We start from the raw sequence: 24730 nt of genomic DNA on the forward strand, positions 1-24730 counted from the left end.
CTTTGAAAGTTGGGGAATGCGGAGTACTGGGCAGATGCTAGGGAAAGAGGCTGTGCAGATACCCCAAAAGTAGCTGACTCTAGAAGAACCCAGTGGAATAGTGGAAAGCACCTGTTAAATCAAATAGCTTAACGCCAAATTTCAAATATCTGTGCTTATGTTTTTCAGGCTAGGGGGGTTGTGTTACTTTTTTACTTTTCTTTTGTTCTTATTCTCTACAGATTTAGGGACTAAATACTGGTTACTTGGTGACAGGAAAAAGGAGGAAGGAAAAATAAAAGAGGGACTCTCCCAGTAAGGAAAAGGAAAAAATTACCAGGAAGTAAGATTTCAGCCTTCCAATCTCAGTTCTGTCATCAAGGGTCAAATACCTTGGGCAAGTTGATCCCCTGGTCTCAGTTTCCGTATCTGTATAATGAGGAGATTAGGCAAGAACCAGTAAGTTTCCTAACCTGCTTGACTTGGGGAATGAACTAGGGAGGATTTTCAACATGCAGATTGCCCTGACTCTACCCATGAATATTCTCATTTAATAGCTCTTGTATGAAATTCTATAATTCATAATTCAGTAGCCTTCCAGCCAATTGTGGTTAGCAATATATATGGGAACCACTAGCTAGATGACATTTAAGATACCAGCCAGTGTTTAAAATACTACTTTACATAACTATTATCTAACAGGAAGCACTTCAATTGTAATAAAATTGATTTCTTATTGTATATCTGGGATCTGGGTTTCTTTTCCAGAACTTGCATGATATTTCATTTTATTTCTACAGTCAATTAAGAACAATGTCTTAGCACAAAATATATTCTCAATAAATGCTTATGAAGAAATAAATGGTCAGTTCTGTATGTTTTAACAATTATCAGTTTTCCATTATCTTCTTGAGTTACCGATTCCTTATATACATAGGGGAAAATTCCTTTCAGAGTGTGTCTGGTTTAGTTGAATATTGAGAATATATAATGTAATAATTATACTTAAACCATGACTCATAATCATACGTGATAGCTTTTGGTAATTAATCTCATTTTTATCCTTTGCAACCTGGATAAATGAAATGTATGTGAAAATGTAACATTCCGAGCATGTTTTAAGTGCCATGAAAATACATTCTATTATTATTGTTCTTGCATTTTATCACCCATAGCATTCTAATACTTAGCCTGTCAATTTTGCCAGTCTCAAATGTTGCTCAAACAAGTTCTGCAGAAAATTGTATATGCCCTGAATTTTTTGAATGTCCAGTGTTCTTTTTACAAACAAATACACTGTGATGAGTTTCTAAAGGGACCGAACTTCAAGGCAGAGTTTCTGGGATGTTGTTCTGCCTTTGTGTATTAGTGGAGTAAAACTGGGGCAGCACTCACCTCTTCTAGCTTCTAATTCCTCTTCTGTAAGATAATGTCTACTACGTTCATTCAGGCCCTGTAATTATTATAAACAATTTAGAAGGTTAAAAATTGTTTACACCAATATTCTCAACTCCGAATATCATTGTGTCTCTTCTTATACTCTGATTTTTCCTCATTCTCTTCTGACACGTTTTTAATGTGCTGCATAAGGCCACACAAGTATATTCCTTAAGTGGAAAGAGAAGCAGAACTTCATTCATCCCTACCCTTTCAACACCAGGTCATTTTTGTGTGCAACACAAGTCCTTTACTTTGTGACTTTTCAGAAAGGATAATGACAGTTCGGCATAGAGCAAGTGACGTGGTCAGGATATGTGCCTCTCCCATACGTTTGGGCCCTATGAGAAGTCCCATGTTTTCACTCTCTTGAGAAGGCATCATGAATAATTGGGGGTACTGGTTTAGCGTAGGCAGCAGCAAGCCCCTAGTCATACACTTGGGAAGACTTTGCCATGTTTTATTGTCGTCTTGCAGTGTCAGATGAACTACCACAGGAAAAACAGTATTTTCCCCTCCTTCTTTAGTCACAGTCACTTACTTGCAGTGTTGCTAAAACAAATAACTCACAGGAAGTAAACAGTCATGTATGTGTAATATACCTTACAAAATCGAGTGATTGATGCTTGCATTTTATTGCTTTTTTAAAAGGATATAATTGTTAATAGTAGAAAAGTAAGTTGTAGAATATCAAAATTTTTATTACAGTGACATTTAATGGTTGATTTTGTTTTCTGAACAGCATAAAAATACAAAGTGTTTCTCCATCATGCAAGAACACAGCCATGTAAATTTTCCGTGGAACTCTGTCCTTGCACCATTGAATTTAAGCCTGCCGGAGTAGTGCTTATGAGGTCTTCTTAGGTAGCTTTTTGTTTCAACCTAGTTATGGCATCTCATTGCATCTCATTTCAGAACAGTTGCCTGTCACATGCCAAGAGTGATAACGGGTTAAAAGAAATTGCAAACTTTGGATCTTCTTTTGCTCTTCTGCCTCAGAAGCAAGAAAAAATGGAAAATTGATATTCAAAGGTACAACTTCTCCTTTTCTTTATATAACACGTGCCTACAGCCACGCTACATGAATTTCTTTCTTTCATTTTCTTGATAGCATGGTATACTTGCATACAAATATTTCTGGCTTGTAATTCCAGACATATTAACAGGCTGCTGAACTTAAAGACTGTGATTCTTAACTCCTGTGTTGTCTGTGCGGATTTTGGGCGAGATGTGTGTTATATGCTTAGTCTTCATTCTTGTTAATCTTGAGTGGCCAATCAGACAAAGGCCATCTTCATGACTCTGGACCAAACTGTTGCACTTTAGGTTAAGCATGGAATTATGAAGATAAATGGCATAGTGGCAGCTTTTATTCTTTCTTAGAGTGTTGTACAAATGTTAATTTATGAGCCTAGACATGCTCAACATAGTCTACAGGCAGTAAGAAGGACAAGGGACACACTTGAGGCAATGCTGTGGTCTCCACTCCTTTCATAAATGTTGTTATGTAGTTTTGGGAAGGAAAAAAGAGTCCTAATGACAGATGAATCAGGAGTACTATGTGTGTGGAGTCAGACACAGGGGATTGACAGTGCTGAGTACTTCAGGAAACTGGCATCTCTGTTTATGCTGCTTGTATGCGAGAATGATATGGACATGGCAGTTTAATGGGTAGCTGATCCCATAGATCAAGAGTTAGAGACCAGGGAGAGTGAATCAAAAAAAATATCCAAAAAAGCTTGGGTGAATGACTCCACCACTGTGGACCAGGAGAACTTGATTCCTTTGGGACCTCAAGAAGGTACTGATTGATACCTTCCAAAATTTTTGCCTGAAGGATGTGCAGCAAGAAGTTTACCCACTGGCTTTTGCCCTTGGTTGTGGATGGCTGCCTGGGGCATTACAGCCCCACATTGGGGCTACGCTGGCACCACATGAGGCAGAAAGCAGAAAGTCCCTCAGTTGTCACTGGAGGCAGATGCTACAAAGCCAGGAGAGCCGAGCTGGCACAGAATGGTCCATGCAGCCGTCGCTAAAATCTCGATGGGCTGAGATGATATGATGCAGCGGGCCAGCATCATCAGTTACAGTTCCTCCTACTTGATTTTAAACCATAAAATAAATCACATTTTCCTCCTAAATGAACTGTCTCCGAGAAGAAAATATTTTGTGTTTTAAAGTCATTAAAGAGTGATATCCACATGTCATAGAACCGGAGTGAACTCTGTTTCAAAACTAACTTCTACATCAGTAAATCTTCCATTTCAGACTGAGAAATGCATCTTGGTCCACATACATGTACATTTGAGACATTATAGAATTAGATTTGAAATCTGACCAAAATGTTGGAGTGGCTAGAGATAATGTAATAACATCTTACTATGCCTGTACTTACTATTCACTGTATACTGTTTTCTGTACAAAAAGATGCCTGTGGATACACAAACATATCATTATTAACCTCCCTATCGGGAAACAACGCAGTCAGCAGCGTGATTATTTGTGTGAAATGAGTGACTTAAATTTGCATGTCAGAACGTAATGTGCTGTGGATGGTCAGCCAGCAAAATGGATTTAACACATTAAAGTGAATCAGAGGGGTTTTTTGTCTGTTTGTTTGTTTGTTTGTTTTTGATGTAAGGATTATAATAAGGATTGACTTAAGGTTAAAATAAAGTCAGGTAAAGGCTTCCATTGTGTAATGAATTAGAAAATCATCTGTTCAGAGGATGAATGTAATTGGTGAACGGTGTAAGGAGCAGCTATTAAAATAAACAAATAACAGATATTTAATAAACAGATTTTTCATGGAAGAAATGGAAATGGAGGGGAAAGGGTAAAAGGCAGCAGAAGGAGGCAGGAATGGGAAACCAGAGTAGTGGGAGACAGCCAGGCAGAATACCAAAGCAGAGACAGAATCAAACTGTGGGATGAAGACAATTGCTGACAAGAGAGAGCAGATCTCCGAACAAACCACATCCTGAAACCACACAGAACGCAACCCAAGTGGATAGTTCCTGTTAATTAGCGGCATGAGAAATTCCTGAATTATCAAAGAAAGAAGGAATGACTGTACCTTCTCACCTTTAAAACGCAATCGCCTCTCTGGCCTCATTCAGCTCTAAAGTCCTGCTAAATAAAAGTTCTGATCATGCCTGTTCTTTGCTCAGAAAATATTCTCTGATGTACGAATTCATCACTGTCCAAACTTCTTTTTTTTTAATGTTTATTCAGTTACAATTCTTCTTAACAAACATCTAAAACCTTCCACTCTTAAGTTTTCAGACTTATTTCTTATTCCTCCACTTACCAGTGGTCCGGACCACCGTCTAGTAATATAAGTTCTGTGATTTGTCTTCCAAGTGATTTTAATGCAATGAGGTTCTCACATTAGTCTGGGATGAGGCTCAAGAATTTACATTTCTAACAAGTTCCCAGGTAATGCTTATCCTGCTGATGCTGAGACCTTCCTTGGAAAACCACTAAGTAAAACAAATGACCCAGGCTGACAATATAGTTCTCCATTGCACCTTAAGTCAAAGACTGAATGCAATACAAGGGCTTACTTGCCACCTTCCCCATTGTGAGAGGGGTACCAGTTTAAGGTCACGGCCTGAGTCCTCTGATCAGATACTGTCTTAATATCATAAAATCTCCAACAATAGGCTCTTTGATACATTTTATATCCCCTGCTGTGTTATGGACTTCAGCTCCATAAGTATGTGTTGGATGGTTGGAATGGGAGAGGGAGGGAAGAGAGATGGAGGCTGGGATGCCTGGAGGACAGGTGCACAGAAATAGCAACCAAGGGTTGATTTCAGCAAGAAACTCAACTCCTCACAAAGAAACTGCTCTGGCATATGCCATTATTGTACAAGACCATACTCAACATATGACATTTTATTAGGTGGGATAACGCTGGGATTCAGAGCCTGAGTGTCTGGTTATCAATAGTATTGTGTTCTTTAATAAGCGGAGCCTTTCACATAGGAATTGCTGCTATTTGATCAAGTATAGCGGGGCGGAGGGGAGATGTCATTTGTATCAAGACAAATTGTTAATTTTACTTTATAAAAGAGCCGCTGGGTATGTGAAGCTAGAAAATCTCATCCATTTAATAAATTCCTCTGCAAATGTCTCTTCCTTGAGTTGAAACTTTGCAGCTGCAGCATAATTTGAATGTTTGTTCACATTTAGGACAATTCTGCCTTCTGGTTTGTTGCTTTCCTGCATTCAAATGTGCTCACATATCAACGTTGCACATTTTCTCTCTGCATCTTTTATCTGCATACATCATCCCGTGATTGGCTTGGTAAATTTATCCCACTTTTCTTGCTAAAATAACTGTTCCTGCTGTCTGTTTTCTGCCTACTCTTTGATTTATTCCAGAAATTGGGCTCAATGCCTACTTTTAGAGCTCAGTGTGAAATTTGTTCTGTATGTTTTTAAACCAAGTTCCCACATATCTTTTCTGTTATGTGTTCTGTAATGGTATACGCTTCAAGATGCAACCTTCAAACAGCTTATTATATCTATGTATTAGCATAAATAATAATAATGGATGATAACATGAATCTTGAAAATTTACTTTTAAAAATTATTTCAAAATTTAACAGTGAGACATTAAAGTTTTCATGTCTTGCTATGGCATGCCTAATGTAAAATAGGAACAGTGTTAATGTTGCCGGCAAGGTTGCCATAAAGACTAGAGATCGTCTAAAAACTAGCGAGCCCTTACATGGTTATATGCTGAATATATTTAGGTGTAAAAACTAGTGCAGGCCTCTACGCTAACCAGAGCCCAAAATATGGTTTTAGAAGTTAATGAAGATTATATTCTTCTTCTCCAATCCAATACTACAAGGCTAAGCAGTTTTTATTTTAGACTCTAAGAGAGGGACCCAGCTGAGAAAATGTATCCCAAATTTAGTCATGTGAGACTTACAAAACTAATGGGAACATTCAGCATACTTCATTTACACAGGACAGTTGGTTCTATTCATTGCCAAAGATTGCACACAGGACACGGGGCCCCTTTTTCAACAGTTACTCCTTCTGTGTCAAAGCATAATGTTAGCAAATTGTATTTTGTCTTCCGTCTTGTTACCTAGACACAGTTTGGGCAGACGTTAAAATAAAGATTCTTTAAGACAAAGATTTAGCCTGCCTAGATGTTCGTGCACTCTTTATGTCTGATTTTAATGAGTTCAAAGGTATTCCTTTCTTTCTCGTCCTACAAAAGCCTGATGCAGCCTTATCCCCAGAGGCAAAAGAAATCAAATTTTTGTCAGTAGGTGATTCATTTGCTACAGGATTCATGCAAATAATTACTTTTCAGCTCCTTTTGTGTGTTTTGGAGGTTGAATTGTTGCTTTGTTGTTGGTTAACCCCAGTAATTTCTCAGCAGAAATTCAGAGCTGCCTACTTAATGGGAATATAAATCCTCTACATGATCGCGTGTTTTGAGGTATAACTTACTACTTTACTCTTATTTTTTATGTCAGAAGTAATTTAGGAGCTAAGAACTACTGGTGCTTTTTGAAAGCTGTGATCGTTTCAGACATCTGTAAGATAACTAAAATCTAATTGTGGGGCGTTGTGTTCATTCGTCGTGTCTCAGAGACATATCAGTGTCAAAATAAAAACCGTACTGATGAGGCCGTTTGCAGCCCGGAGGAGACACACTCAGTGCGTGCGTGGTGGCTGCGGGGCGGTTGGCCCAGCCAGCTCGGTCCTTCGCAGCAGCGCAGCTATTTCTGCACGGGCCGTTCTAAGTGCCCTGGCCATTGTTTATGAAGTCGCCTATTAAGTAATTTCTGAAAGAAACAGAAATGTTCTTTGTTGTATGATAGAGTAATTTCTTTATAAAAGAGTATCAGTGGGTTTATTCCAGCGCACGTTTTTGAGTATCTGTTGACACTCTAAGAATACCCAGGGACTCTTTACTAGGTAGTAAAAGGGTGCAGCTTCACAAGAATTGTAAGAGAAAATAAGAGGAGGGAAGTCGGGTTGGCTTTTATTTTTGTCTTGCTGTGTTCTCATCATGTGCTAGAAGTTTTCACCTAAAATATCTTACTTGTATATAAAAGCTAAGTATAGGAAAGATGACATCATTTCAAACATTAATCCCAGAATTCTTTACCATTTCAATGTAATTAGGAATTATCAATCAAATAAGGTACACATTTGACAAAATCATTGTAGTAATACACAATGCCTATCTCTCTGGTACTTCAAATATTTGAGGACTTTGTTGGTTGTTGGTTTTTATGGTTCAAAACATGATAGCAAATGTAATAAACACTTAAGTATATGCCTTTGTAGAGGAGGCATTATTTTCTATTTACCTTCTTAAGGTCATTGGCTGAGCCTGAGAATTAAATTGATATGATTGACTAACAGGAGAAAAGCACATAAATTTATTTAGTGTTTGTTTTCTTTTACCTGCTGTTTTTTAAGCGCCTTTGTCTCACAATAATCCCTACACCAGACTGGCGTATTTTGGGGTATCATATTCTGCCTCTTTTCACCAGAAATGTTTTAAACATTTCACCTATGTTACCTCATTTACTCCTTTCTAAAAATGATGAGAAAATATTATACAATTACAGAGCAAAATCATTAAATCTATTATCATAGTAGCAATTCCAGGATATTCTCAATTACAGAGGAAGCTCCCGAGACAATTTGTTGAGCATATAGAAGATATGGACAGTATACTGGCAGCCATACTATTGTTTGTCGTTTACTGGTCAAGTACAGATGTCTTCACTCAACAGTTGGAGAGTACCCACTCTACTCAGGTGCATGTATGATATTTTTACGTTATGTGCTAAGCCATATATCGATTCTGAAATGTCCTCTCCATTACACAGATGAAGAATCCGAGCTATGGAAAAGCTGAATAACTTGCCGTAAAACACAGAGCTAGTAGGTGGCAGAGCAGAACACAAACAGCCAGTCTGCCATCTGAGCCATTGGACTCTGTGTTATCTGTCGATACTGGTTATCTTACAGCTGGGAAACAACGAGTTGGTCTTTAAGAGATAATTTAAACTTTTATATCAGGGGGAGAGAGCTAGAGATTAAATCTACTTTGTTAGGTTATATTTTGACCCAAGGATACTGCCAATTTGATCTTAGCCAAAAGGCCGAGAAGTGGTAGGATGCTGCCAATTTGAGATTAGCCAATTGACTGTTACATGACCTATGAAGCTAGACTTAGAAGAAAAGAATTCAAACCATAAATTAAAAGTAGATTTAAATGATCGTTAAATGTTTAAATAACAAAAGGGAAGCAAGAATGACACAGTTTGAGTTATCAATATTACCTACATTCACTTTAATAAATAAGACCAGAATTATTAATCATGTTGTAAATAGGAGGACATCCTCTGCTGTTTTACAGTCACATTAAACTCATTATTTATAATACAGAACTAAACGCACAAACGCCTCCTCCCATCTGCTCCGCACTCTTCTGCTGTTCTCTGTCCCCATCTATGTCACCACTGCCTACACACAATTGCTTCAATTAAAAACCTAACCCAGGGAATCATCTATGAGATCTCTGCCCCCCCCCTAAATTTGAATGAATTTGTTGAATGAAGTTCCATGTTACCCATCTAATATTTTAATGCGCTAGTTGGATGATTACAGTCAAAGAGTGTGGAGGTCAGACCTTACGCTGTGCTGATATTTTCTACTGTGTTTGGCTTCTGGACACAGTGTTCAGTCCCCATGTAGAGTTTCTGTTGTTGTTGCTGTTGTCATTTGTGTTTGGTTGTTAATGGTAATATTGGTGTTGGGCATAAATATATTAATGGAGGGCCTACTGTAGAAAGGCTGAGAGGTTTTCTCTTCTCTATGAAGATATTGTGTTGCATATGTTGACAAATAGTGTTTTGCCTTTGGCACAGGCACTCTCAGCAGAATTGCAGTCTTTAATTATGTCCCCTGGGGGAAAAAATGGTTTCCTGTCAAGGCAGCTTTCCTAATCAAAGGCTTCCTGAGTCTTAAGTAATAAGAAATTCAAATGTTTCTAACTGAAACTTACAGGGGGGCTTAATTGGGCATATATTTTAGTCTCCTTTGGGGATCTAAAACTCTAAATGTTACATATTATAAAATATTTTATGAGGGACACAAGGAAGGTTTCACACATTTGATCCATTTTTATGTAAGAGAAGCACCTGGTAAAGAACATAGCATTGGTATTAAAAGCTTGAATAATATATCTCTTCCTTGACTTTTAAATTACTGCTTCTTTCCTGCTGTTTTCCTTATCATCATGTTTGACTCACCCTTATTTCTAGGTATGGAAAGTGCTGCATAGAGTATGGAGAAAGGTGCTGTGGGCAGGTGAACTGAGTTCCAATAGGATTTTAACATTAAGAGGAACCCTGACCCTCCAACCTCCTACCCCTAGGAAACAGTTACAAGAGGAATTATGAATTGAATTCCAGAGAAGACACTCATTTAGTGGGCAGGAAAGGAAGAAGGAATTATCTGGGAAGTTCACAGAAAGCCAGAGCTGGACACTAATTTATTCAGGACTATTGAAATAGGAAAAAAGAGACTTCGGTGTACAACTGGGTTCTATTCCGAATACACCATGGACAGGTGGAGATTTATAGCCAAGGAGTAGGATTGGGGTCAGTGGGTGGAAACGGAAATGTCAAAAGTAGGAGGGGATTTAAAAGATTCTTGCTGAAGGCAAATCAAGGTGATCAGATACCAGAAAGTGGGGGATGAAGAATTTAATCAGATATCAAGAGTGATCAGCCATGGAAGGTGTGGGGTTCTCTGTGAAGTGACTTATAAGACTCTTGCTTCAACTGGGTGTTACAAGCTCAACAAGGACAGACACTGACCCTCAGGGGGTTGCGGGGAGGACTGGAGGGCCTAGAGAAGCCTGCCTACAGTTCAGAGGTTGCAAAGAGGGCCAGGAGAATAGGGGTGTTTTTTATCATGAAAACTAAAAAAAAAAAAAAAAGCTCCAGGATTCAAACTAGCAAATTGAATTAACATGGTCATGTCTAATCCCAAATTTAGCAATTTCTTTCAGATCTTACATTTATTCTGCGTTTGTATAATTATAAATCTGTCATCCTATCTCACCTATCTGATATGTCTGTTTTTAAAATATAGAACCACCATTATTTCAGTGTCATAATCTTGGGATCATCTTTGGCTCTTCCCCCACTACCTTCCTATTTTTCCACCCCCTTATGAGGCCTTGGTGGTTTTCCCTGCTGCTGATTTCTTATTCCCACTCGTGCTAACATCCTGTCCTCCATCACGCTAGTTCAGACCCTCACGGCCTCACACCTCCACCTGCAGTAGCCCCCTTCCCGGGGTTCATACCACAGGCTGACCACATTCCAAAAGGCCATTTTGCCATCCATCCTTAGATTAACCTCCCCAACATACCATGTCTGGTATCATTTTAATAGTTTTTGTGGAGTCCTTATATACCAGACACTGTGCTAAGTGTGCTATTTCCTTAAATTCCTCAACCAATTTTAAGGAGTAGGTGATATTATTCCTAGATTGCAAATAAGAAAATTGATCTTTAGAGAGTTTGAATAACTTACCCAAGGTAACAGCCACTAAGTAAAAGAAATCTTTCTCCAAAATCTGAGCCCTGAACAATTGTTGCTCAGTCCCTTCTGTGGCCAGGTATAGAAGAGACACAGGTGACCAGACTCCAGAGATAGGGCTGGGTAAACTATGATGAAATTGGGAGAGATTCCGTTGATTTCACCCAGTGGGCAAAAGTTTAAGATTTTTAAGCTGGAAATGGGGAAGAAAGTGATCAGACGGTGAATGGATTAGAGGGATGAGACTCTGGGGAGATGCTGGTACCCCCTGTGTCTCTTCCCCCTCATGACCCCTGCCATGAGGGCTCGCTGAGAGCATGTCCTGGCTTCCCTACAGAGATGCCGTACTGAATTTCTCTGCCCCACAAGTCTCCAGTGCCACCTTCCCGGAGGAGGCTTGAGTCTCTCCTCAAAGCCCCTAGCGTGTTGAGAACCTGTCTGTTGTACCCTGTGTAGTGATTCCCATTTGAGTCTCACAAAATTTTGTTGGGGCCCACAGAGCTATGCGGCTTGTCTCTCTAGATTTTATCTGAATCATATTTCTGTTACCAATGCCAGATACCTAGTAAATGTTCAATAAATGTGTAATGACTTTATTAATTACTTTTATCTCTTTATATATTTAGTTTATTAAAAAATTTAAAAGTCCCATTAACAGCAATTTTCTTTCCCATGTTTCTGTGTTCCTCATATACCTGCCAAAGTGCATGACCCCGAGAAAATAAAAGTACTTGATTTATTGTAACAGTCTTCATTTTATGTTTTTTACCTTGTTTCATTTTGAATACAAGATACTTTTTTTTTTAATTTGAGAAAGAGGGGAAAGAGGATGATAAAGAGAGAGAAACATCCATTTTTTGTTCACCTTACGTATGCATTCACTGGTTACTTCTGACCGGAGATGAAATGCCCACACTTGGTGTGGAGGGATGACACTCTACGCAGCTGAGCCACCCAGCCCGGGAAGTGAGCGATGTTTGGCCAGAAATTAGTAGAGCACCAGGCTCTTTGGGAAGCTTATCTCTGCCTTAGATGTTTACATGCTAGATAATCATTGTACTTGATTGAATGCAAATAAAAGTAGAAATAATGTTATCAGTTTTTATTGAAACGACTGTGTAACAGTCTCTAGGCCATGCACTTTATAAATAATACATCATTTTATTCTCCTAACACCCAATGCAGTAGGTATATTTTTAGTCCCACTTGACCAGTGAGCAAGGAAGGCACAGAATTTAAATAATTTCCCGAAGGTCACACAGCTAGTAAGTGGCAGAGCTAGAATTTGAACCCAGACACCGTGGCTCAGAGTCTGTGTTCATTCACTCAGTTAATAAGTATTTTATACCCTAGTATATATCAGTCATAATTTTAGGCTCTAACAGTTGAGCAATGAACAGGTACTTAATGATTAATTATATGAGTTCTCGTCAAGGATATTCACTGACTGATGTATAAAACTAAAATTATTATTTTGTGGTGATTGACTCATTTTAGTGAAAAAAAAAAGATTTGTTTAAACCATCCATTTTTAGATTTCAAATGTTACATGCTGTACCAATTTATCTTCAATTAAAAGAAAGCAATTGCAAAGTGAGTTGGAAATAGTCCGTTATTGTTCAAGATGCCAAGCTTCAGGAATTAGCCTTCTAGAATCTGCAAAAATGTTAAGCCAGGAAAAAGAAGTCATAAGATACTATTTCTACTGCTTTTGAAATTCTGCCAGATATTAGTAATTGTGTGATAATTTAAATTTTGGAATCATAAAATTTGAGAGTTGGATGGAAACGTCAGGATCATCTGTGCCCACTGTCTACTTACTGCCAGAAGTGTTCACACACATTTTTAGAATAAGAGCTTTGACAAATGTTTCTCTGACTTTTGCATAGTCAATGGAATTTTTTACACTATTACATAACCTCGTGCCGATGGCTAGTCATATATGGAGTATCTAGTCAATCATCCCAGCTGGGTCTCTTGTAACTCTCTCTGGGTTTTTCTCTTGTCTACGTTTTAGGAATCTGTGTGATAGTAAGCTGTTCTTTTGGATATCATTTTGCATTGTCCCCTAACCCTTTCATGCAAGGGTAAACAAGCTTCATCCCGTGGGCCAAACCTGCCCCATCTCCTGTCAGTTTAAAGGTTTACAGGAGCACAGCCACACCTGTTCTTCTGTGTGTTGTCTTGGCTGCTTTTGTACCGGAAAGGCAGAGCCTGGGCCGTTGGGACAGAAACTCGAAGACCCACAAAGGCTGAAACACGATCTGGGCCTTTGAGAAAACTCTTGACAGCCTCCGCTCTAAAGCATTGCATCTCTTTATGTTGTATTTTTAAATCTCATTATTTCTCATTATATTCATCACATGAAATAAATGGTTATGGTAGACCGAACTTAAACATGGTTTGACGTTTTTTTCATGATGGTTAATGAGTAATTGCTCGTGCACACTCTCTCTCTCTCTCTCTCTTTCTCTCTCTCTCTCTCTCTCTCACACACACACACACACACACCACGCTGATAAACTAGCTACAAAAATGGCCTATGATACTTTCTGTGCCAAGTTTGAATGTCTGTAGTCACTATATACAAATGATGTAGTTTCATAGTATATATCTGAAAAAAAGACATAATGATGTTTTTGTGATCATTTTAAAGATATTATTTATTAAGAGCACATAAGTGTGTGTCTGCGATTTCTTAATAGAATTCGATACAAATAAAAATTTGATGAAGGTTTTTTTTCAGTAAATCTTTCTCCACGTGGCCTCTGCACTCTTGATACCCTTTCTCACGATCCTTCTCACTGGCTACCGCCTCACTCTGCGAGGTGGACCCTTTTTTTCACAGTTTTTGCAAAAAGCCTATGTCTTGCTTCTCCTCTTGCCCAGGTACTTTTTGGTCTTTTTTCTGCCTCCAATGTCCTCCTTTAGGCTTTTGCTAAAATGTTATCATGTCATCAGAGTAGCCTTCCCTGACTACCCTTTAATGTATATGTCACTACTTGTATGTGACATTTTGACCCATCACAATGTGTGATTCTCTCATCACCCACATTCCTGGTGCATGTGTGTGTGTGTGCACGCATGCACAAGGGTGGCACCTGCCCTCTGTGCTGAAATATGAAGTTCACAGGGTCACAGACTGAATTTGTCTTGTTCACTGTTTTTCTAGATTCTAATATAGTAGGTGCTCAATAAATAGTAAATATTTGTGTTGAAATGGCAAGACACATTAATGCATATTTAAATATCATTGGTATCTTCACCTAGTTCTGCTAACACCATTTATGAGTTCATTTACTAATGGGTCATTGATCATTGCATAATCATCATTCCAGGTACTTCCTGTATGCATATGTCCCTTTTCTTCTTCACATGAGGTGACATGGGTGTGTTTGTGTCAGTGATGCTTCTGGAATTGACTCATTCAGAAAATTTAGGAAATAGGAAATAGTTATTTGCCTATATACTTGAGAAAATCTTTTCACATCACATGGAACTTCAAGAACAGCCTGAAAGATCAACAGGGAGAAAAAGTATTTAATCTTATTGTACTGAAATCAAATGGACTCTAACACTGTAAATCACAGATCAAGAAGGTTTGGACCTGGTAGGAAGGTAGTTAATAATTGTGTGATTAAGCATTTCCAAGAAAATGTGGTTAGGTATCTGTTCAGCGTGCTCGGGACAGTGTACACAATGTCCTGTTTGGTTATGTAATAAATAATTCAAGGAAGTACTGATTACATTGATTATTAATTGTTCAAAATAATTATTTACCTGATGGTTAAAACATTTGAATAATTATTTTGTAGATTCTTATACCATTTGTTCAAACCGCTACTTTAGAACAAGGAGGCTATTTGCCTAAGGAATCTCACCTGTTCACGGAATTGCTGAGTCCCATAGTCCTGGCACTCCCGAGTAAGCATATCCAAAGTTGACACCCAGTGGAACGTTCAGATGGGCGGACTGGTCAGAGGCGACTTAAAACAGTCCACAGCTTCCCATTTATCCCTCCTCACCTCCCTATAAGCCAGATGTCTCAGGGGTGGCTGCAGCATTCTTCATGGTCATGGACAACGTGGGTCTATGAGAACCAGATTGGCCCGTGAGGATGATGGGTCAATGTGCCCTGTAACTCTCACTTCAGGATGCACCATTCCCCACCCCTTCTTCATAGTTAAGGAAAAGTAGAGGGGCTGGCCAACATGACCCAGTACAATATTTATACAGCAAAAGAGAGACAGAATGCTGAGATGCTATTTACCCTAAGGGGCACTTTTTCTGTCAGTCAGCTGCACGCTTACGCAACCCACAAAGTATTGTTTGTGATACTTTAATTTAGTTTTGTAATCAGTAGGTCTTCATGCATTCCTCTTAAACATACAGAAAATTTAAAGGCCCTTCTTTTCTTCATCTCCCACTATCATGGTTAGTTTTTCCTTCTGTGGAACTTTTCAGAAGGACATCTTTATTTCTTGGGCTGTATGCAATGATGAGGAATTTAGCTGCCCTGTTTCTGGAGCCCCCACATGGTGATTCATGCTAACGGATGGCCTTACTCTGCAATCCCACTCTCATCTCTCTCCCCTACAACCCAGTGAAACCTACCGTTGACTCTATACACTCATTAATGACATGAATTTACTATTAATTCACTTTGGAACATTGAGAACATTTAGATGGAAAATTTGCAGGCAGATTGGAAAAGCTATAAGTAAAAAGATGTAATTTCCATTTTACCCCACTACTTACCAATTCATTAGGGTCTTTGGAGTATCATCATCTCCTGGGGCCCACATGTCCTACTGAAAATCAAGAGATCTTGCATTTGTTTCTAGATTAATCATTGCTTCTGCTCAACTTTGGGCCTACATTTAACCCTCCTTTTAGTAAATGTGCCTGACCTTGGAGTTTTGTGAATTAACTTGGACTTTTGCCATCATGCTCCATTTTCCCACCTCTCCACGCCAGTGTTGTTCCCACCTACCATGATGTTCTGTTTACTGCGGCCTTTCTTCTCCACTCACTTGAATAACGTAAGGAGATTGTAGTAGTATCATATTTATCATGTATTCACATGGGAAATCAGCAGTTACAGGAGATACACAACTGCCTCTAGTGACATAGAATGCTGTTACAGAACGTAGTGGTATCCTTGGGGAAACTATTATTATGCAGGTAACAAAAGACAGAAAAGTTCCATTAAGAATAAGGATTACTCAAACTCAGAATGCTTTAAAAACTCAGTCTTGCTGTGAACTATTTTATTCATTTACTCCTTTTGACATGTGAATCTATTTTGCACAGTCTTAAGCCATGTCAAATGAATTTTCTAGATGTGTTTCTTGATGTATTCATGGTAATTGGGTGATTTAAATTAATTGAAAGCCATTACATTACTAATGCAAACATATATGTGATGGTAGAAGCTTTGCCAAACTTGAGGTAGGTATCTTTAAAATCTCCTATCATTCAGGTCTTACTTTCTTATTATGTTAGAAGACACATTAACAATAAAATAGGATTTTTAAAGTAAGTTTATTGGGGTGGCATTGATTAACAACATATAAGTTTCAAGTGTACAAGTGTACAATACATCATCTGTATATTGCATTGTATGTTTACCACCCAAAGTCTAGTTTCCCTCCCTAACTTTGACCCTCTTTATCCTCTTCATTTGCCTCCAATCCCTCTTCCCTCTGGTAACCACCTTTCTGTTTGTATCTATGAGTTTGTTTGCAACAAAATAGCATTTTAATATCTGTTTTTCTGTGTTATAGCAAATATGTGATCCTCACAACCTTATAGGTCAATTATTATTTCAGGGAATACATTTTTTTCTGAAAAACAATTATCAAGGCAATTGCTAGTGAGTGTGCAGTTATGGCCATACCTGTTTTGCTTTTTGAAATCAATTGTTTCATATAAAAATTTTGTAGTTAACATCAATATTGAGTAATTTTGTTAATGTCAAATCTAGTTTCCATTTTTACTGAGATGTGAATTCACGTTTACAAATGATGAGCTAGTTTAAAGAACTTAAAATGAGGCTTAAATAGTATTGAGCACTGTCTTGGTACAGTTAATTGTATCTAGATTCTAGGAAAAATAAATGATACTGGAAGTTGAAAAAAAAGAAAAGAAATCAATTGACATTTTTTCTCATCAGTGAGTCAACTAAATGTTTCCGAATGCTTTCTTTACTTGTCATTTCTCTGAATGTGACCTCCTCCTTGTACTTACTTTTCCTCTGCCCTCTTTCCCTCCTTGCACTTCCCCACCCCCCAATTCTTCACTGAAATCTGACTAATGGTTACAAGATGCCGATGCCCTGAGATGTCAGGAGGAAGAGATTCAGTAGTTCTTTTTTCTTTTCAGACAAATGTTTATTCTTTTGAAACATATTACTGGGAGCTAATCTATTTTCTCAGCTGTTGTACCACATCCTACTTTATGAAGAGGAAGGTAGATGGGTGCCTGGCAGCCCATACTGGTGATCGGAATTTCCACCTTGTTTATATGGTCGACGCCAACGACATCTTCTCGTTCCTTCTGAAAGGATGTGATTGTTCCTAGAAATTTCAACTGATATCACAGTGTTCTGGGTCAAATGACTGGGAATTCAAAAGTATCATTATGCAAATTTCCATATTTAAAGTAGTACTGAAAGGCTACTGCACTAAATATGAAAAATCAAATCAAGGGAATTCTGGACATACTGTTATGCTATCTTTTATTATGGGAATGGGAAAAGTTATCATTAATCCGGGACAGCTATCTGTGAAGGTTTTATCCTTTTTAGAGGTTACCTTTGAAAAGTTTCTTTGATATCTATATATCAGGTTGCTGTGATTTAAAAATTAAAAAGGTCTTTCAGCCCTACCCGGAACCACCGTTAGAGTAACGGGGTTGCGGCAACGACGCTGCACAGTGGGTGTGGTGCGCAGGGAAAAGCCATCTTATGGTTTGGGGGAGGTTATACATCCCTAAAAATATCTTCCTAGAAGAGAGGCATCCTTTTTTTCATTCCTGTTATTTTTATAATATAAATGCATGGCTAAAATACATAGATGTGTACAAATATACTTTACATTTACACTATACATATGTATACTTATATAGCTACTAAGTTCATATACATACACACATGCAATACATTTGAACAAGTACATAAAACAGATAGGTATGGAAATGTTTGAAAATGTTATACAAGTAATCTATGTATTTGTGCACAGAATTTAACAGGTTAACCCCGGACAGGCTCCTTTATGAGCTTTGTATTTTACAGAGAGATGTAATATAGAAGTTGTCCCTTTGCAATTGTGAGCAAATGAGTTTGTACACAGCTGAGATTCCTATTGTAATATCTGCACTTAAAGGTAGTACACAGTCAGCTCAGATACAAAGTGTTTAATAATGGTGGAGAGATGCACCATATCCATCTTTGCAATGGCTTTTATTTATTTTTTAATGACTCCCCACCCCCACTCATGAGAGGATTCACTTAGGAAAAGCTGCAGCTGTGTCGCTGCTCTGCTCACTAACTTGGCCAGGTGCTTCTAATTGCGGGCTTCCGTCTAGAAGCCCCGAGCCCAGCTGTGCTGGGATTGATTCCTGCCACACAGGAAGCTAAAGAGCAAGTCTGAACTAGGTCAGAAAACTGCCTCACTCATCAAGTCTCACCAACTCCGGCTGGTGCCCTTATTTTCTTCTCTACTGCTGCCTTGTCTCTTGGCGTTTGTGTTTCCCTGGTCTGGTGGCTCCTGTCACGCTGGCCCTGTAGAATTTGTGGCATCAACCTGTGGACCCAGCTCCATGCTCTGACTTTGGGACAAGTGCTTGATCCCAGATTAATTCATAAAGAGCAGTAAATCTCTGACCAAGAAATAAATAAATCTGGAGTTAGTTCTACTGTTTGGTCAACTTGAATTAGATTTTTCAGTGTCCTTCACTTTTCCCTGTGGTTAGAGGTCATGCTCTGGATGTTGATTTTTTTTTTAAGTTCACATCTTAGCCTTCCTGGGGGTTACCACACATTTACGATCCACATAGAACTGGCTCTTGAGTCTCCATTATATTCCAGTCCTATTTCTGCACAGTTCCATATGGAGTCTGGGTCTTTTGCTGATATCATTTGGTTCTCTGCAACCTGTTGCAATACAATTTGAGACCTCTGTGTTGTCACTAATGACCAAAATGGTTCTTTCTTTGGTCTGGCCAGTTCTGCATCAGGTATGATTCAGCCCAGGTATCAATTCATAAGCCTTCTCTGACTTCCTCCTCCACCTCACACACCCACTACTAGGCTGGGCTAGATGCTCTGGAACTGTGCTCTTCGATGGCCTGTGTATATCTCAAAAATGTGCATTGACTTATAATCATTTATGTATATATCTGTCACCTCCTCCCCACACACACATGGGTTTGTGTCTCCTGGTGCCCATTTTAATATGTTTCTTGAGTGAATGAATAAGTCTTTGCTAAGATTTGCCTTCTTTTGCTCTAAGACTACATACAATAACTGACCCTTTGCCTTTATCCTATATACTGACCTCCAAGCTTCATCCAACTATCACTAGCCTTGCAGGCCATTATCTATACTATATGACATTTGGCCACCAAACTAGACTGCATTACTGCTTGCCTGGTGCCCTATGACCTGATTCCCATGTGCTTTGTCATGCCCATTAACTCTGCCTAGTGCTGGATAGTCTTCAGAAGGATCTGTGGAAATCTCTACTGACGTTGACAGTGGCTCATTGTCTGGGACAAATGCTCTCCGTCTCAGGCTGGGAAATAAGCTCTATTAGGGTAATATGGTTCTCGTGATTGCTTAACAGGAAAAGCCTCGACTTTCCTCCTTAAAAGGAAAATTTAAAAAGTATTGAATTAATCACCTTTAATACCTTTAATGGTGATTAAAATGATACCAAAATATTTTATAGTGAAGACCTGAAAATTCAAGGTCATCATTTCTAAGTGAGCAGACGGTGCCAACCGAAACCCGGTCTCTGCCTGGGGTCATAAGCCACTTTGGACCTTGTTAGCCAGAGGCTCTGCTCCGTGATTATTTCTACATATGAGACCCCAAATGCCAGAGATACCCCTTTCCTGAACCACACCAAAATTCTAAAATCTAAGCGATTGCTTGATGAGAAATATAACTACTTTTAGAGACAGTATTCAAACATTTTCCCCAATAATATTACATTAATAGTATTTATCTTGGAGACAAAAATCAACCCATCAGAAAGAAGACTTGTACACAGCTTTCTGTTGGGATTTTGCCCAAAGTCTCTGTGAGAAGGTGTGCTTGGACTAAGTAAGGCACGGAGGAAGGGGGAGGGCGACCTTCACGTTTCATGTTCCCAGAGCAGTGGCTGACCAGGTTCTGTGGTCACTCCCAGAACTCTTAAGTCATAATCCGTGCAGTCGTGCCTCCGGTTACTTCCTTCACAAGTAAAGAGCAGAAACAGCATTTCTATTTGCCCTGCCCACTAGGCACGTAGGGTCATTTGAGGATATTAGGTAAACGCTACTTAAGATTATCATTTTTGATACATTCCTGACAGAATATTGTTTCACTCCCAAATTATGAGCATATTTTAATAAAACCTACCCATCTTTTTTTTTTTTGTCCAGTTCATTTCAGGGATTTGCTCTTGCTGTTTCTGGAATGTTCTCACAGTCCATCCCTTCTCACTCTCAGGTGTCAGATTTATGTCTTCAGAAACTGCCTTCCTTCAGGGCCCTAAGTAAAGTGCCCTGGTCTCCACCCCACCACACCCCACCCCAGCTACAGACACATTCCATCACTCCAGCCTGCTTACTGTTTTCATAGCACGTATAATAACCTGAAGTCATCCAGTGTGTGTTTACTTGTTCGGTGTTTGTCTCTCCTCCAGCCAACGCCACTAGAATGTGAATATTGGGAATGGGGAGCATGTTGAACTTGTTCTCAGCTGTAACCCTGGTTTCTCTCAAAGTGCCCAGTCTATTGTAAGCATTCAGTGTATATTGGAGGAAGGAATTTACAAAAATAATACATGGAAGGAGTAGGATAAAAGAAGAAGAGAGAAAGAGACCGAGAGGAAGGAAGGAGGAGAGGAAGACAGGCATTATGAATAATTTGTATGCATGACCGAGCACTTCCAATTTGGAAGAAACGGAACCTGTGGAAATGGAGGCCAATTACTCTGCCATTTTTTGATCTCATTTTTCAGGAGGAATCTTCAGACCTCCCCGCTGCTTTGAGCACAGATCTCATTCCCACCTGTCCATCATTGCCCAACTGACACTGCGGATTTTACAAATACCCGTTACCTCTCAGGGATTCACTTCAAGATTAAGCTGTGGACAATGACTGTGAAAAGTCGGGAGTCCTGTGAAATTCTCCTTTTCTTATTGGCTTTCTGTCATGACACGGATTACGTACAGAGCCCGTATTGTCTAGATTGTTTCCTTTGTGGTGAAGGCTTTAACTTCAGCCTTTCCACCGTCAGTGACGCCCTCTGATGACCTGTAACAATTTAATTGGGAATTCTGTTATATTTAGTAGCAGCTCACTGCTCTTTTTTAACAACTGCTAACACACTCTGAAAGGGCTTAATTTTATGGGTGTTTTCCAAACAACTAATGGTTTTTAAAGGTCTCTTAAAAATAGCCTTACAATTAATCTGCATTAGTTTTCAGTCAATAAATATTCATTTTCAAGATAGTGCTTGTATTGAAGAAAATCCTTCAATTAATATGAATCATTATTCACTATATTCCCTCATATTAATTCAGCCAGCTGCCTCTGCTGTCAAAAGACTTTTTTTAATTGTCAATAGCTTTTATTACCTCAAACAGATACTTAAAATTTAGTCATTGTACCAGACAAAGAATAGGTGCACATGTCAAGTAATTTCATCAATGAGAACTTTAGATACCCAAATGATGTGTCATTTCATAGAAGATCTTATCAAAAGCACAAGTTTCATCACATTGTTATTGAATTAAAATATGGAAATGGAATATTCCCAATTTAATAATGATCCAAATCTTTGTCGGTAGATAAGCTACTACTCATCCAGAAATAAAATAAACAGGTATGTTAAAAGTACTTTTTCTGATGAAATGAGTGAGAGTTAGAGGCCAAGTCTTGGATTCTAGTCTAGCTCTGCCACCAATCACTTGCAAGCCCTTGAGGATGAGAAATAATCCTCATTACATATCCTTATTGATAACAACATCCCAGCCACTCTCCAATGAGTACAAAATGCTGTTATAATTTAATAGCATTCTGAAACATAACATGCTATTTAAATATAAACTAATTTGAGAAGGTATAAGCTTTTCTATGTCCTATAATATACTAATTATTGGTAGCTCCAGCATTTAAAATACTGAAATAGTTATTGGTATATAAAGCCATGTATGAAACTAATAGAAGGTACCATCTTTGTCATGAAAAAAAGTTATCCAAAAGAAGGAGTCATTAATTGTATGTGTGTTATTTATGATGCAAAGGAAACAATGATTTCCAGAGTGGAAGAGTAAGGCTCACTGAAGATTCTCTTCACAATAAGCAATCACTTAACTGGGTACAACAGTTATCTTTAAAACAACCATTCAAAGAAAAGTGTCTTAAACACAGAGGAAATAGAGAAATACTTATTCAAAAAAATGAGAAAATCTTATTTAAGGCAAGAATCTGTAACATTTGAACTATGCCCCCACTTTCCATGCAGTGTTCTGGGCACTCTAATTCAGCAGGCACAACCCAGATAATTGGGCTCCCTCTTTCCCCCAGCTCCCAGTCTGGGGCCACAGTTTCACCTTGGGAAGGACTGGCTGCTACCATCCTTATCTGTTCCAGACCCATTTTGTAAAAGTTCCATTCCAGGCAAGTGTGACTAAGAGGTCCAGGGCTCTTTTATTCCACCTGAAGTTCCATTTGTAGAAACTCTGCTCAGGCTTAGCAAACTGAGAATACTAGTGCCCTTATCACTGTAGCCACAGCTCACATGGAAGGCCAAGGTTCCTCCCAATGAGAGGCAAGCCAAGAAGATGGGGGCCATTTCTACCACTCCATCTGCTGGTGAGGCAGGTATCACTCTGGGAAAATGAGCCACTGTGTTCTGCCCAAGCTCTTGTATGGTGGTACAGAGCTTCTGCCAGGGGCATACATTATATAAATTATATAAATTATGTAATTGTAACAATACATGGTTATATATTTGTATATACATATATACATATATAATAACAATAGAATGGAATGGAATAGAGGTTTATACAGTAAAATTTCTTTATTTCACTACAATTACTTTTGTATAAATCTGAAGTAGATTTTCACAAGTTAAAATGTACATTGTAAGCACTAGATCAGTAAATAAACAATAATACATACAAGGAGGGATCCCCCAAAAATCAGAATTATCTTTGGAAGGGCAGGGCCCTTGTGGTACAGGCTTCCCTCGCTAGGTGAGTGTTCTAGGAACACATCTGTATCAGTGTGCCAGCTGGTATTGTTGTGAGAGGCTGCATTCAGCTTCAGTGAGTTTTTTTTTTAACATTCTTTCATTGTGTTTGCCCATTTCATGATAGGGTAATTTACGAGCACACCTGCCCATATCACACTGGGTGTTCAGCAGTTTTTGACCAAACATAATATCCCCTCCTGTTTCCCATCCTCCCCATTCCCTCAGCCTTGCCCTGAGCAACTTTTTTTTGTCTCCCCAAATGAAAAAAGTCCTCATGTTTTGCCTATGTGGAAGAGGTGAAAAGAAAAGGGCAGAAGCATCAAAAGGCATGTTTTGAGCAGTGGAAAAACATCTTGATAGGTGTATTGCATTAAATGGAGAGTACTTGAAGGTGACTGAAGTTTAAACATGTAAGAATAAATACACAATTTTTAATAAATAAATTCCTTTTATGGGCCCCCCTCATATATAAATAGAAATAAAAATTATCTGAAGAAAATATTACACTTGAAAAGATCCATTAAATACAAAGAAAGCTATTAAGTAAAACAAGAATAAAACAGATCTGAGACATACAGAAAATGAAAAAGTAAAATGGCAAGTAAAAATCCAAATGCGACAATAAAATTTAAATATAAATGACGCATTCAAAAGACAGAGATTATCAGATTGGATAAAGTTACAAATCTAACTATATGCTGTGTGCAAGAAATACACTTTAGGTTTAAATATACAAGTAGGTTGAAGATTAATGATGGGAAAAGATATACCATTCAAACAGCAATCTAAGGAGAGTTGGAGTAGCTATATTAATATGAGACAAAATAAATAGACTTTCAAACATAAAATGGTGTTAGATATAATGATGAATATTTCATAATAATACAAGAATCAGTCCATAAGGAGGATATGACAATTATTAACATATATGCACCTAAGAACAGAGTTCCGAAACACAGACAGACTTGATGAAACAGAACGGACAGAATTGAAGGAAGAAATGGACAATTGAACAATAGGTAAAGACTTCAGTACTCTCTTTTTAATAATGGATGGAATAACTAAACAGAAGATAAATACAAAATCACAGACTTTAGCAACAGAAAAAAACAACTAAACCCATCCATCAAACACTCCACTCAACAGCGGCAGAATAAACATTTTTCTGAAGTGCACACGAAACATTCTCAAAGGCAGACCATATGGTGGGCCATAAAACAACCTTCACTAAATTTAGAG

General features: G+C 38.4%; 1 protein-coding gene across 1 annotated transcript in view; it reads left to right on the forward strand.

The window, feature by feature from the left end:
- DLGAP1 (DLG associated protein 1) overlaps positions 1 to 24730 on the forward strand; it is an 828057-nt gene that overhangs the window by 294445 nt on the left and 508882 nt on the right. The window contains exon 3 of the mRNA XM_024580349.3: positions 2332 to 2448. The gene's annotated coding sequence lies outside the window, so the exon portion shown is untranslated. The remainder of the gene's footprint in view (positions 1 to 2331; positions 2449 to 24730) is intronic.

This window comes from Desmodus rotundus, chromosome 10, assembly GCF_022682495.2.
Source record: "Desmodus rotundus isolate HL8 chromosome 10, HLdesRot8A.1, whole genome shotgun sequence".
Lineage (NCBI taxonomy): Eukaryota > Metazoa > Chordata > Mammalia > Chiroptera > Phyllostomidae > Desmodus > Desmodus rotundus.